The 14,122-nt window shown below is 45.6% G+C and overlaps 1 protein-coding gene across 1 annotated transcript in view; it reads left to right on the top strand.

Annotated features, from left to right (window-relative positions):
- Nucleotides 1–2,922: 2,922 nt before the first annotated feature.
- The window catches only part of TMEM117 (transmembrane protein 117), a 1,887,095-nt gene continuing 1,875,895 nt past the window's right edge, over nt 2,923–14,122 (top strand). The window contains exon 1 of the mRNA XM_085653044.1: nt 2,923–3,386. The gene's annotated coding sequence lies outside the window, so the exon portion shown is untranslated. The remainder of the gene's footprint in view (nt 3,387–14,122) is intronic.

Raw genomic sequence — 14,122 nt, 5'->3', positions numbered from 1 at the left:
TGAAGTGGCAGCTCAGCTGCAACTTAATCAGAGGAAAGCCTCTGAATGAAGTAGAGAGTATGGGCATTACTCAAAGGAGCGACCTGTGGCTCTCAAAAGAGCAGACACCCCGTCAACAAACAACCCTATCATCTGCTGTTCTTCGTGGTAACTAGTGATAAAGTAAACATAATCAAACACCGCTCCATAAAAAGAGCCTCAGAGATGCATATTGAGGTGGTTGGGGCAGGGGAGTTTAAACCTGTATTTGTAATCACAGCTCGGAAAATATGCTCCCTCGATAGCAGGTTTTGAATTGATTTTTGCTGGATAGTAAAGTTGCTGGCGTGGGCAGGCAGAGGTTTCTTCCAGTCTGCTTGTGAAAGTCAGAAACAGTGAGTAGATAATGCCTCTTGTTCTCTCTAAAGTTCATTCTTTAACTCGGAGAAATTCCAGGTCATAGTGATGAATATTATATGCCTTAGATGCAAAAAAACAGGCGCTGGGCTCTGCACTGAACCAGCTCAGCACTATGTGGCCCCAGAGCTCAAACACAGCCCAAGAGCACAGAGCGAAGCAGAGTGCGTCCTGCGATGGGAACCCCTCAATGGTAACGGGTCCTTACTCCCAGGGAGGCACTACAAGGTCATACCAAGAGCAGAACGTGCGCTATACTACTGGGTGCAGATGACATAAATACCATAGCTTGAGTGTGACACATGACGAGTGTCAAGTAAAGTGAATTATATTTAGGATATGATGCTTATATAGAACAAACGTGAATAGTTAGATAGTTTTCATTGCAGCCCCAAATCCTTGATGTTTACCCATATGGCTTATTTCTTTGTGAATGGTGCCCCATTCAATCTGTGAAAGCCTGTTTTTTGGTGCAAAGTTCCTGTATGGCCTGCAGACACGCATTGTGCAGCTATAAAGATTTTTGCATGTAACTATTTACTTGTATTTTTTTGCAAAGTACCCGAGGAATGCGGCTTATATGAACATGTAAATAAACATTAAAATGAGGGTAAACGGCTGGATAGCAATAAAACGCATGGAACGCATTGTCTAGGGCTGTTGGGATAGACTCGGAGGAAAGGAGGTTGGATTAATCTCACTTAATGACGATGCATTGTTTCAACGGAGCAGTACTGAATTATTTCCTTTTCTACGGCTCACTGTGCTCCTTTGTAAATGATAGGGTTGGGTGTGAAAGGCTAGCTCTCTTAAAACGCTCGGTGTTAGCACCATTGTTATCAGAGACGCTTGAGCCCCGGAGAGGTGCGGAAAAAGTAGGTGTGAAGAGCTGGAGGTTGCTATCTTTATGACACGCACGTGCTCAGGGTCACTGATACTGAGAAAAGAACCCGACAGAGTCACAGGAAGAAATAACGGGCGGCGAGAGGTGAGGCAGCGGAAGGAGTAAGTAATGGCAGAAATAAAGTGGGGATGGGCACAGACACCGTGTTCTAGAGCCAGGCGTGCCAGGGAGGGAACATCTTAATGCTGTTTAAGGATCGAGATGGGTTTAGCGAGGTTCTTCCCATTTTACACAAACAAGGAAAACCAAAGTATGTGATAGAATGATTTGCCGAATCATGCGGGAAATACGAGGTAAATGATACGGTGAAGAAAAGCAATTTATGCAGCCCCTGTGATCAAAGGCAGATTATATGGCATGTTCTGTTGCATTACTGTATGGTAATATATACATTTTAATAGCCGTTTACATATAAATGGATCTCAACGCTATAGAAAAGATCTTTCCCAACAAGCAGGAAGTGGGATAAGGGAGGGGGTGGCAAATGGTGATCACTTTCGCGGCCGCTTTGATGTCCTCAGTGGCCGGCTCACTGAGGACATCAAAGGGGCTGCGAAGTGATCAGGCAGTGCTTTTCAGGCTGCCAAATGGTGCGCGCGCCCAGGGCACATGCACTGTATTTGGAGGCCTGAAAAGCCACTGTTTGCACTTCCAAAACTCGGTTACTATAAGTCTCGCCAGAACAGCGCTAAAGCGCTGTCTCAGACGAGACCTAAAAAGCGGGTTGTAGGAGGGTGAGACCAGCTTTTATCTTTTTACAACTTCTGTCTAAGGAATCTGTTTTGTATACCCTTAACTTTTTAAAGGTCACTGTCAGACTTAGGGGAAGCTGCGATTAATCCTTGGAATGTATTCAGTACCTTTATCTTGTGTTCTGACGGTATGGGATGCATTTTAATTGCCATTCTGTAACCAGAAAGCTGTTTTATTGATGTCTGTATGACTTTTATGGTTTTATGTATAAAACCGAATAAAGTTTATTTGATTTGATTTGATTTGAACAGAGATGTTAACCTTAACTAAGATTTGTTTTTGTGAACATGTGTGATTCATTGTGTGTCCTTCTAAAAAATATTTCTAAAGATTAGCAGTTGAAACGTGTGATTTCGATGTTACTATTGCAAGCCTCGGCTCAGAAATCTCCCCTTGCATGCATAGAAACGTTGGATAAAAACATATGAAGACGGGCGGAATATGTCGCACCTGACACGGGGTCACTTAGAGGGTACGGCTGCTGTTGAAATTTGCACAATCGGTGTGTTGTTCCAACTCAAACCAACTAAGACTTCCACTACCAGAATGCACTTTTTTGCTACAGGGAAAATAAAAGGATTGGTGCATGTTTGGATCACTTAGTGCGAATGAAAACCCCTTCTTCATTCAGTCCACTGTATGCCTCTTATTGAAACTGCAAGCCCGTGCTGTTCTCCATTCACCGTTTAGGATTTTTCTTTGCATTCTGGTACATGTAGTTAGCCTTTTCTGTTCTAAATTCACTGCAAGCACCGAGAAGTTGCTAATGTTATGTTGATTTAAAATTTCTGCTGTGCACAGTTGCTTTTACCCAAATTTCTTCTTCCTGACCTCTTGTATGCGTTATGAGCCTGGTCATAGAGAGGTCGGGTTCCTCAGCGTGAGACAGGTGCTGCTGTGCAGATCCGTCGCTCTAGCGCGCGGAGCAGGGGGGCCTGTCCCCGTGTCTAGTAGTAGCTCTTTCAATCTGTCCTTTTCTGTTCCCGCAAATCACGTGGCGTGCCTACCTAATGGAAATGTCTCTCATCCCCTCAGAGCTGTAGGTCGCCGGCACGCAGCTCTGGCCGCGCGCGCCCGTCCCAAGTTGCACCGTGGCGCAGGGGCGCCGAGAGAGCACGAGGCTCCCACAGCCCGCAGTGCGCGGCCGGGCCCCGGGATCTGCAGGCAGTGCACAGCCCAGCCCCTGCTCCGAGCCCGGGAGGGAGGCTGCGGTCCAGCATGCCACCGGCTCTGCGTGGTATTAATAGCAGCGGGCTTTATCCATCCTCCCGAAGCCTTCTCCCGAGAGGACTCCAGATTGCAGCGTAAATAGCATAGTAGCGCCCAAGACCCGGTGAGTACATCCCATTCAGCTTTCATATGCAGGAAAGGGAGGGATGCTGTACAGTGGAACGCGGCTGCTTGTAGCCTTATTGCTAATGCAGGCAATACATTATTATATATTGTTGTAATTTAGCCACGTGATTGGGGTTTTTGGCGAGCTCTCTCGTATCTCTCGCGTTGCGTAAGCAGAAGCTTATAACGCCAGTAACCTGATACTTCTTGCAGGATGATTTAGGAGACTAGCAGGTAAAACGTACAGAACCGTTCATTAACCCGTTAATAGCCTTTACCCCAGTTAGACTTCCATATCACCGAATCCTTTCTTAAGGACTTTGTCGTCCAAAGACTGTTTAACACCAACAGTATATCTAGCTAACAATGGCGTCATGCCAGCAGCGTGTGCTCTTTTACGGCTTTGAAATCGGTGGCACAAACGTGCCATGCGGCCCTGGCCCCGTTGTCTTTTACTTGTGAAGAACATCTCAAGAACGCATGAACTGTAGCGCATCTGTCTTTGCCGTGCGCGGCAAAAAACGTTACTAGGTGACCCAGTAAGGGCCTCCATTTATTTAACATATCCAAGTGAATTACTCTATTATTGTATGATGAGTCTAGTATCCGACAGCACTGCTGGGCATAATAGCACTGCACGTAGCTCCGGTACCTACAACTTTGTATGCCTTGTCCAGCGTTGCAGAACAAGTGGGCATTCCAAACGCATTGTTACACCTCTCTGTCCCTTTTTTTCACCCGTTGAATCATGTACCCGGTTGTACATCTTTGGCTACAGCTCCATGACTTCTGGCTGAACAGTTTGCAGTACCCTCAAGAGTTTCAGCATCAGTTCTTCCACCACCACCTGTATTTGATGTCAAAACATAGGTGGACATCTGCTGTTCTTCACTATCGTTTATTGTGTCAACACAGACCTCTTGTTTGGGCTTGCATTGTGACTAGATTAAGTATTGTGGACACAAGGCATGGTCAATAAGAAAGGACGTGAATGTAGTACTAGAAAGTCCTGTGCTGTGCTTAGACCTGTGGGATTTGCAGGTTTGTAGGCCCCAAGACAGACATTTCTGAACAGTACAAAACTGGGTAACAAAGGAGATATGGGCACATGCATAGTGCCAACTCGTATTAATCTTGTTCTCATGCACCTGTTCACTTCCAATCCCTCTTCATCTATGTGTTGTCACGTGGGAAGGTCCTGCCACCATGCTCTCCCACTTCACTGCTGGTCAGTTTGGTAGATGCTTCTGAAGAACTGCTGTGGGTATCAGAATTCTTAGGGCTCCTTACCAGCTTCTCTAATGTGAATACATTTTGGGGTGTCCTATTAAGCTCGGCACATAGTAGGAGTATGGGGGGCTCATTGGTGAAGGAAACCTCATGGGGCCCCACCAAGGGAAAACCCATACACTCACGCAGACAAGCAGAGGGGACTTCACCTTTATGTATAGAAAACTGACCCCCCACACCATAGAGGTGGGCGTTACGCTACTGGAGCGGCTGCACGCCCCCCAAATAAACATGCTGGTGCTTAGAAGGCGAACGAGTAATAATAATGTCTTTGTATTTTGTTTTTATCTTATCACATTTGCGGTGCGTGCCGTTGAAAGACAAAGGTCAAATGTTAGGTTATGTCGTCAGACATGGAGACTGATGTGTATTTGTCTTTCTCTGACTGTAAAGTTAGAAGATTCTGTAAAGTGATTGTGTTTTATTATCGAGGACGGCGTTAACATTATCGCCGGTTTAGAGGCAGAAAACTGCCGCTAAAGCGGCGATAATGGGCTTGATAATATGCCCTGGAGAATTCTAATAGAAGCCCATGTTGATACCAGAACATGGGCTTCTATGGGAATTCCATAGAGCATATTATCAAGCCCATTATCGCTGGTTTAGCGGCAGTTTTCTGCCTCTAAACCGGCGATAATTTTTAACGCCGTCCTTGATAATATGCCCCAAAGTTCTTCAGGAACGTTATGCACCAACTTTGAATAGCTTCTCCGCAATGATGAGGAATTGTATCAGGCAAGCTTTTCCTTGGGTACTCGGGCCTTGCAAACATGACGGCATGTTCTTACTCTATTAGCGTTAAAAAGGTTACGTAGAAGCTTTCTGCTTGCAGATTACAAAGTAGGACATATGCAAAATATATTGTTCCGGCCCCTGGCAGAGCCTGCATGATGGTGAGCTAGGTTCTAACATCCAAGATCCAAACACATGGCTCTGTGGCGTTGGCAATTTGTATGTGTTGATGCATAGCCACGAGTGTTTCTGCTTTTTGAAGTGTTCCTTGTCTTGTGCTCACGATAATAGCTTTGTTTGTTTGTTCACTGCGAGTTCAAAATAATTTATGGGGTAAGTGTGCCTCCCAAAGATGGTGAGAGTTCAGCGCTTCTTTAGGCCTCGCCTCTCGCTTGGCCCTACAGTACGTTTGACTCCTATCCTGAATCTTTTTCTAGGTTAGTGCATTCAGTGTATTCTGGGGGCCCATTGTTAGGGATGACAGGTACTTGAGAAGCATGCTTTGCTGTACTAGCCCTGGCTCTTGTAGTCCAAATTCTAAACAAATGAATGCAGGTGACGTGTTCTGTGAGAGGGGAAATATGAGACAACATACCTTGCTCTAGGAGTTGATCAGAAATAGAAATCTTGCTCGGAAATAGGGCCTACGAAAGGAAAGGGTGTAGGCTCTCATTTTTTCTAACATAATAGCATTTGAATACCTGTAAATAAACTGTACACATATTTTAAAATATAGCAGCAGTTAGGAAAGCACAAATGATGCAATTTTTTTTGGGTAACATTGAAGTGTGATGGAAACAAAGGTCTTAATAGGATCAAAACAAATCAAGGAACTTTATGTGGTGAGGCACACATGATAAATATTCAATAAAACCCGATTTCCACAAACATAGTTTGTGTGACATATAGTTTTATCAGTAAAACTACATGTTTGTGTCAGTTAAGTGTCCAAAATGTGCTGTCTGTAAATGACAGTGCGCTACTACACCATGGTTTAGTAATATATTTATAGCTGTGTGTTTCAAAATGCACCATTAACTACATTCCACATCCTTACCATGCTATTCTTTGTGTTTATTCCGCCACATCTTGCTTGTCTGATCTTTGAATGTCACACATTTGTGAAGGAAACTGATCTTTGGGAACACTTGTACTTTTGATGAAGGGTATCTCTTAATCATAGGGGACAGTATTTTCAGCTTGTAGAACAGTTCTTGCTTGCTTTCTCCTGGATAATGAGAAGTGAATCTTTTTGGTGGTGTCATGCAAAATGCAGATAGCTCCTTCTTGGAGCATCCACTGAATTGCGAGAAATCTTATCTGCTTGTTGGCTTGCTCATCACATGCCTTTCCTGATTTTGGATAGATGTTGAGCACAGGGAACATGTACCTATTACTGCTCTGTCATGGGGGCTGAGCTTCATTGACTTGATTGGTTTACCCCTCACTTTGCAATGATGCATTGTCAATGGGTACAAATTAGAGAATGTATCAATTCTTGTAATATAGGACTCTCCCACTGCACACACAAGGCTCACTTTGCTTTCCGTAGGCATTACTCCCATATTTCAAGCTCAATTATCTTTGTGCCTGGCTGATAATTTAGGGTTTCAAACTATAGGTTGGACTTCTACTCACCCTGCTAGAATCATATATGGCATTCTGATATTTTGTAATGAGCCTTTTTGAATGGTTTTACTTTCTAACAGAGGCCACTTACTCTTCAAATTAAGGAACCCTTCCTTAAAGATGGTGTGTAGTGCTTTTGAAGGCAAGATTTTCTAAAATGCACAAGAAACTTGGAAGAATGCTTTTTTACTCACATGGTAAATTACCTCATGTATTTGAGATTTTGAGAGGTGCAGGTCTTCCCAATTTACCCTTCTTCCTTATGTGGATGACCTCCTAGCTAACACCACAATCACTGGTACACTATTGTGACCAAGAAATTGTGGAAGGCTCTCATTATGGTGCTGCAAGATGGCCGCCAAGGGGGTTGCTCTCTCCTAGAGCTCCCGATTGGGGATCACCATATCGGTAATATCCCTGTATTTAACCTTCCTTCCGACTGCATCCCTCAACTCCATGACATCCTTAACCAATACCCCAGCACATCTGAACCCTGGAAGTCTCCTACCTGCTGATGAACCACTCTGCCTGTTTTGGTGGAGCCGCGACATATCGGCTGACGCCCTCGCCTGGATCACTGGTTCGACTGCTATCTTCCTGCCTGTGATCTGCTCAGAGGGATCGACTGTGGTGATCTCCTGCGATGGATCCTGGACGCTGCTGCGCCATTTGCTGATTTGGCCCTGATGAATACAGGCCCCAGCTAGGCCCGCAGGACACAAGGGTTCGCTCTCCTGTAATGGAATCTATAAGGAAGTTGGCACGGAAACTGCAAAGTACAGAGACAGCATTTATTAACCCTTAAGGGTGGTCCTACAATCCACACAACACTCTTCAGTATTGCATAGAGTAGCACAAAGAACTTGCGTACACAGTCCCCTTTTATACACAACAGAGGGGCTCATAAGTGGGTGGATACAACATGAGGCTGAAGAACATTACCATTTATGGTCATTTTCGATACTGAATCAATATGTGGGCGGAGCTAACACACTCCTTGAGCCCGCGAAAACATGGTCAAGCAAGGCTAACTGATAACAGATGCGGTCAAGTCTGGGCGTGTGCCAGATGGACAAAGGAGCTATTTATAGACTGTTACTAGGCAGATTACAAGAGCAACTAACACAGAGGTTGGACTCTTCTCGTGGGGAACACGTGGAAGCATGACAATACAAAATGGAGTCCGAACTTCGGTCAACATAACAGAGAAAACATGATCTATAAGAGGGGAATTAATGTCTTTAGTAAATGCTTAATCACATCGTTGTTTCACTTTACAACAGACGACCCTTTCAGCATTTACTGAAGACATCCGGCTTGTTAGAATAATCATCATATATATCAATTATCATCATCTCTTCTACTTCCTTAGCTAAACGTTTCTGATAAGTGACATTGGCAATAGCTTTCTTATCGGGGATACAAAATGATACACATAATGAGCAGAGTAAAGGACCACACTGAACGCAGATACAGCATGAAAACAGAACCGCTACAATAATGCAGAGACCAGTTAGAACCTTCCATCCCCAGGTGGTAATTAACGCCCAAAACCATCCAGAAAAGGACCAAGTGCCGTTTTCCGTATGGATCTCAGCTGCAATCTTATGCAGTTTATTGATGGCATTATAAACTGATGGCGTATGATCAGGAATAAACACACAACAGCTACTTCCAATAATTTTACATGCTCCTCCTCTGTCAGCTAGCATAACATCTAATACCATACGATTCTGCAATGCAACAATTCTAGTGATCTGTAATTCCTCCGTAAGATTCCCAAGAGCAGCAGCAGTCTGATTTGTCACAGCTTCTACCACTCTTGTTAATCTTCGGATCTTCCTACTGTTCAGGGCAGCTCCAACAAAGAAAAACAGTCCCAAGTTAAAATCAATATACTGTTGCAGACTGGTGTCAGTCTGATCTACATCATCAATTGATAAAGTACGTTTATACCTATTTACAGTCACATTATTTAATAATTTCAAATCCTTATGATAAGATGCGGGAGCTAAGAATACTGGAGGTAATAGAAATGATACATAGCATACCCCAGACCACCCAGCCGTCAGACGGTAATAACCTTTATTTCCACACACAAAGTACGTATTATGGGAGGCTAAGAAGGTACTATTGTTCAACCCGTCAATATTCAAAACAGTAGTGCAATCACTAACGCCAACAGGAATAAAACCCACACTCTGGACACACAGGTCCGCTTGAGCTTGTGCTACTTGAATTACAAACTTGTCCTTTCCCACAGTGTCTCTTGTGTTCGTAAAGATGTAGGGAATAGATTCATTGTCTGGTCGGTACTCTTCCCACTCCCAAATTGTCCCATTCGCTTGTGGATACCCATTTTTGTCTTGATGGCATTCTTTATTGAGTCTGAAGAGCAATCGTCCCACTGTTGGTTTCCGAGTAGCAAAAAGCAAGGTATACCATGCTCTACAAGAGCCATTATGAGAGAAAGGAAGTGGTATAAATGGCGTTCCTCCTTTCTTCTGATGAGCTGGCATCATCCCACATATCCAACAGTTCGTAGCATTCGTAGCAACGTGGGTATGATGCAGCATCTGGATGAAAGTGTTATTCAAGTAAGATTGTCGATGCTTCAACTCTTGATACGGTAATGTATAAAAGTAGTGCTCCTCAGGCACCGGAGTTGTCAACACAAGAATCTTCCGAGCGGGAGTTACATCCTCCACGAACCATGTGGTTATCCCAACAATGGCTACTGTCAACATGAACCCTAATGCGCAAAGTATTTTCTTTTTCTCCATATCAAAGCAAAAATAAAACCCAATATCTTCCTGAAACTAGAAGTCTGTCAGAACTCTTCCCCTTGGGCAGTGGTTGATTTCTTCACCAGCGGGCCAAGACGGGTGTCACTACACTAATGCAGGGCTGATCCCCCCCCCTTGCCTCATCGGCTCTCCGTTTCACTAACCCAAGGGCCGTTCTGACAGTATGTCCCGGTACTGGAAAACTCACTTCCTTGGTCGAAGATGATATCGCCTTCCTCCAGGAGTCGCGTGGTCCGGAAAGAGCTCCTCAGTGGCGTTGGGCTCCGCAGCACGGCCTGTCTCTGCAGCCAAAATTTCTCGTTGATCGGTCAGCACGGCAGGTTCCACCAATCCGGGCGGCACCTTCCTACAATGCAGAGAGTGGATCCAATTCTTTCGGTTGGAGACTCGCACAGCCGTCCTCGTTGCGAGGAGGACCTGCTCAGGGCCCACCCATCTCGGTTCCAAGCTGTTCGTCCTGTCGAAAACTTTCACCATGACATGGTCACCAGGCCGGAGACCATGTCCTTCACCGGTAGACCGATCAGGGAGCGCCTCTCGGACCTGTTGATGAATAGAAACCAAGTTATCCGTTAACTGTGCCAGATAATCGTTCATCATTACACAAGGTACATCATACACAGCCTTAGGTTTTGGTGGACCCCAAATATTCATTGGGCGTCCAAAAACAATTTCGTAAGGTGTAAGGCCAGTTCGAGAGTGTGGTACCGATCTAATTGACAATAACGCCAGTGGCAGAGCGTCTGGCCAAGTCAAAGACGTCGAAGCTTGAATTTTGGCGATCTTAAGCTTCAGTGTACCATTATACTTCTCAACTAGGCCTGCAGACTGAGGGTGAAACACGGCGTGGAACTTCTGAGTGATGCCTAGACCCTTCAAGACATACTTTATAACGTCCGCTACAAAGTGAAGGCCATTATCGCTCCACAGAAGTCTACAAACACCATATCGGGGGAAAAACTCCTTCAGCAGCAGCTTCGCAGTAGTCATCGCAGTATTGTCTTTCGTAGGGTACGCTTCAACCCATTTGCTGAAAGCGCAGACCACTACTAGAACATACTTCAGATTATTACAGCGCTCAAGCTGGATGTAATCCATCTGCAGAACCTCAAAGGGTGCAGTAGGTGTCACAAATCCTCCTGCTGGAGTTCGAGTACCCTTTCCTGGGTTGTACCTCAGGCAGATCATACAGGTCTGCACCACCCTCTTCGCTGTGCTAGCAATCTCTGGATGCTCCCAGACTTGGGTAAGCAATTTCACAATTGCAGAAGCTCCAACATGTGCTAGCCCATGTGCCATCTGAACCATAGGCTGTACAAAAGCCGTAGGTAATTTCCATCTATCCATCTGCTTATTTCTCCAGCAACCCTCATCATCCAATTCTCCCTCAGTAGCCCATTGTTCCCGCTCTTTGTCAGAAGCGGTCCTTTGCATTTCTCGCACTTCCTCCTTCGCATCATGCCATCTTTCCACCTGTGACTTCACTACATACACGGCAGTAGTACCGGGCTGCATCGCAGTTTCCCGTGCTACTCAATCTGCCAACGCATTCCCTTCTCCAACTTTGTCAACTACTTTCCTATGGGCGCTACACTTAACGATAGCAATTTTCTTTGGGTATGTCAATGCAGTTAAAAGGTTATGAACTAACTCTCCATGCATTATCTGTACTCCATGTGACGTCAAAAACCCTCTCTCCTTCCAGAGTAGGCCGAAGTCATGCGCTACTCTGGAAGGCATAGCGGCTATCTGTATAAACATTCACACATAGTCCTGTACTGAGCTCACATGCTCGTGTTAATGCTATCAGTTCCGCTGCTTGAGCTGATTTCTGTGGTATGCGTGCTGTCTCCACTATCGTTTGCAATGTGGTAATCGCATACGCTGCTGAAGCCGTACCATCTGGCAGCTTCAGACAGGATCCATCCACCCACAGTTCCCCATCTACATCTGGAAAGGGCGTATCCTGGAGATCAATACGACCCTTTGTTTGTTCCTCAGTCACGAGAATACAATCATGCGCTTTCCGCGCCTCAGGCTGGGTTTCGGGGTATGGCAACAATGTTGCCGGGTTTAACGTTACGCACCTTTTTAACGTAATATGAGGAGCCAGAAGTGTCAACTCATATCCTGTTAAACGGGCGCTGGTCAAATGCTGCGTCTTCGTTTGATTGAGTAGGGCATCGACAGCATGGGGGACTAATACCAACAACTTATGAGATAACACAATTCCCTCACTTTGGCGTATTGACACAGCTGTCGCCGCAACCGAGCGAAAACACCCTGGTAATGCTCGGGCAACAGGATCAAGTACAGCCGAAAAATATGCACATGGACGCTGCTTATCGCCGTGCATCTGCACTAAAACTGACAATGCACATCCATCTTTCTCATGCACATACAACGAAAAGGGTTTTGCATAATCAGGGGTTCCTAACACTGGTGCTGAACAAAGGGCCTGTCGTAGTTGCTGAAAAGCAGTATCACACTCATCTGACCAAGGGATTGGGATAGGCGTGTCCTTTGTCAAAAGGGCTAACAATGGCTTAGCTATGTGCGAAAACCCCAATATCCACTGTCTGCAAAAAGAAACAAGGCCCAAAAATGCACGCACATCCTTCTGTGTGGATGGTCTCGGTGTATCCAAAATTACTTGGATACGATCCGGTGTGAGTGCACGTCCCTCCTTAGACAAAAGGTGACCCAAATAAGTCACCTTTGGTCTACAGAATTGCAATTTCTTCCTAGATACCTTATGATTGTGGGACGCTAAAAAGGAAAGTAAGGATAACGTACTTTTTTCACACAACTCCAGGGTGTCAGCCGCCAGCAAGATGTCATCGACATATTGAATGAGGGCGACCCCCTCGAGCAGAGCAAAAGAATCCAATTGTCGTTTCAAAGCCTGACTGTAAATGCTAGGGCTTTCTGTATAGCCCTGGGGAATCCTACAGAAACGATAAGATCTATTATTTAATGTAAACCCAAAAAGATATCGGCTATCAGGGTGAATGGGAATGGAAAAGAAGGCATTCTTCAAATCAATCACTGAGAACATGGTCGCCGTAGGCGGGACCAAGGTAAGCAACGTCGTGATATCGGAAACCACTGGGTATTGAGGTATCACGATCTTGTTCACTTCTCTCAAATCAATTATGAACCGATAAACTCTGGCATCCGTATCCTTTTTCAGTATAGGAAGAATCGGACTGTTACAAATGTTGTAGGGGACTTCCTCGACTACCCCAACCGTTATCAAATCCTGCACTATCTGTATGAGAGCCTCCTCACCCTCCTGGGAAATACGGTACTGTGGGAGGCGAGGTAACACCGCCCCCTCCTGGACGCTGATGTGGACCGGTGGAATCACCATCTGTCCTACATCAGTATCCGAAGTTGCCCACAAAGCACGAGGGAGGGTAGCTAACAGCGCATCCTCTGACATCGTACACATTCGTTCTGATCGGGGGTAATTGTCATTCAATATTACCCGTACACCAGCAGGGGAGCAACGGATCGTAGCCCTAAAATGCTTTAACATATCAAGACCCATAATGTTGTCCGGTGTGTACGGGGCAAGCAGAAACGGACAGGGTGCAGAAAAAGAATCAACCTTAAACATGAGGGGCTGTGAAAGAGGGCTTCGGGAGAGTGTACCATCGAACCCTACCGATGTGACCATTAAGCCGGATGGGGGAGCCCCCGGAACCAATTGCTTAGATAGCGCACTACGTGTCGCTCCTGTATCCACTAGGAACTGATCAGTAGAGCCCAAAACCTCAGCCGATACATAAGGGCCCTTCTGATCGACCGGCACCTCAACTGATTCTAACCCCCATCCAACGCAATCCTATGCATGCTGAGAGTCATGGTACCCCGACCGGTCAATTCCTGATGCTTGATACTGATGCTGGCGATCGAAAACATTTGATCTATCTCGGTGCTGCCCAGCAGAGTCAAAACGAGCCTGTTCGTTAGAATTCCCTCGAAAGTTCGAGAAACTCCCTCTACCTCGCGGGCCACCAGAGGTATGCCCCTGACGCGATGCATGCAACACCGGGCAGTCCCTAGCCCAATGACCCGATTGCTTACAATACGCACATTGGTTCCTATTTAAATCAGATCGGCCCAAGGGAGGACCATAAGATCCTCCCCTACCTCTATTACTACCCCGTCGGGGCGGGCCATAGACTTGTGCCAACATCACCTTTGTTTTCAAATCTTTCGATTTCTTTTCCTCCTGGCCCTTTGCTTCTTGCTCCTGACGCTCATAATA

This window comes from Triturus cristatus, chromosome 4_1 (genome assembly GCF_964204655.1).
Source record: "Triturus cristatus chromosome 4_1, aTriCri1.1, whole genome shotgun sequence".
NCBI classification, from domain to species: Eukaryota; Metazoa; Chordata; class Amphibia; order Caudata; family Salamandridae; genus Triturus; species Triturus cristatus.
The sequence above is the reverse complement of the archived record's forward strand: the minus strand, read 5'-3'. Positions and strand labels throughout refer to the sequence as shown.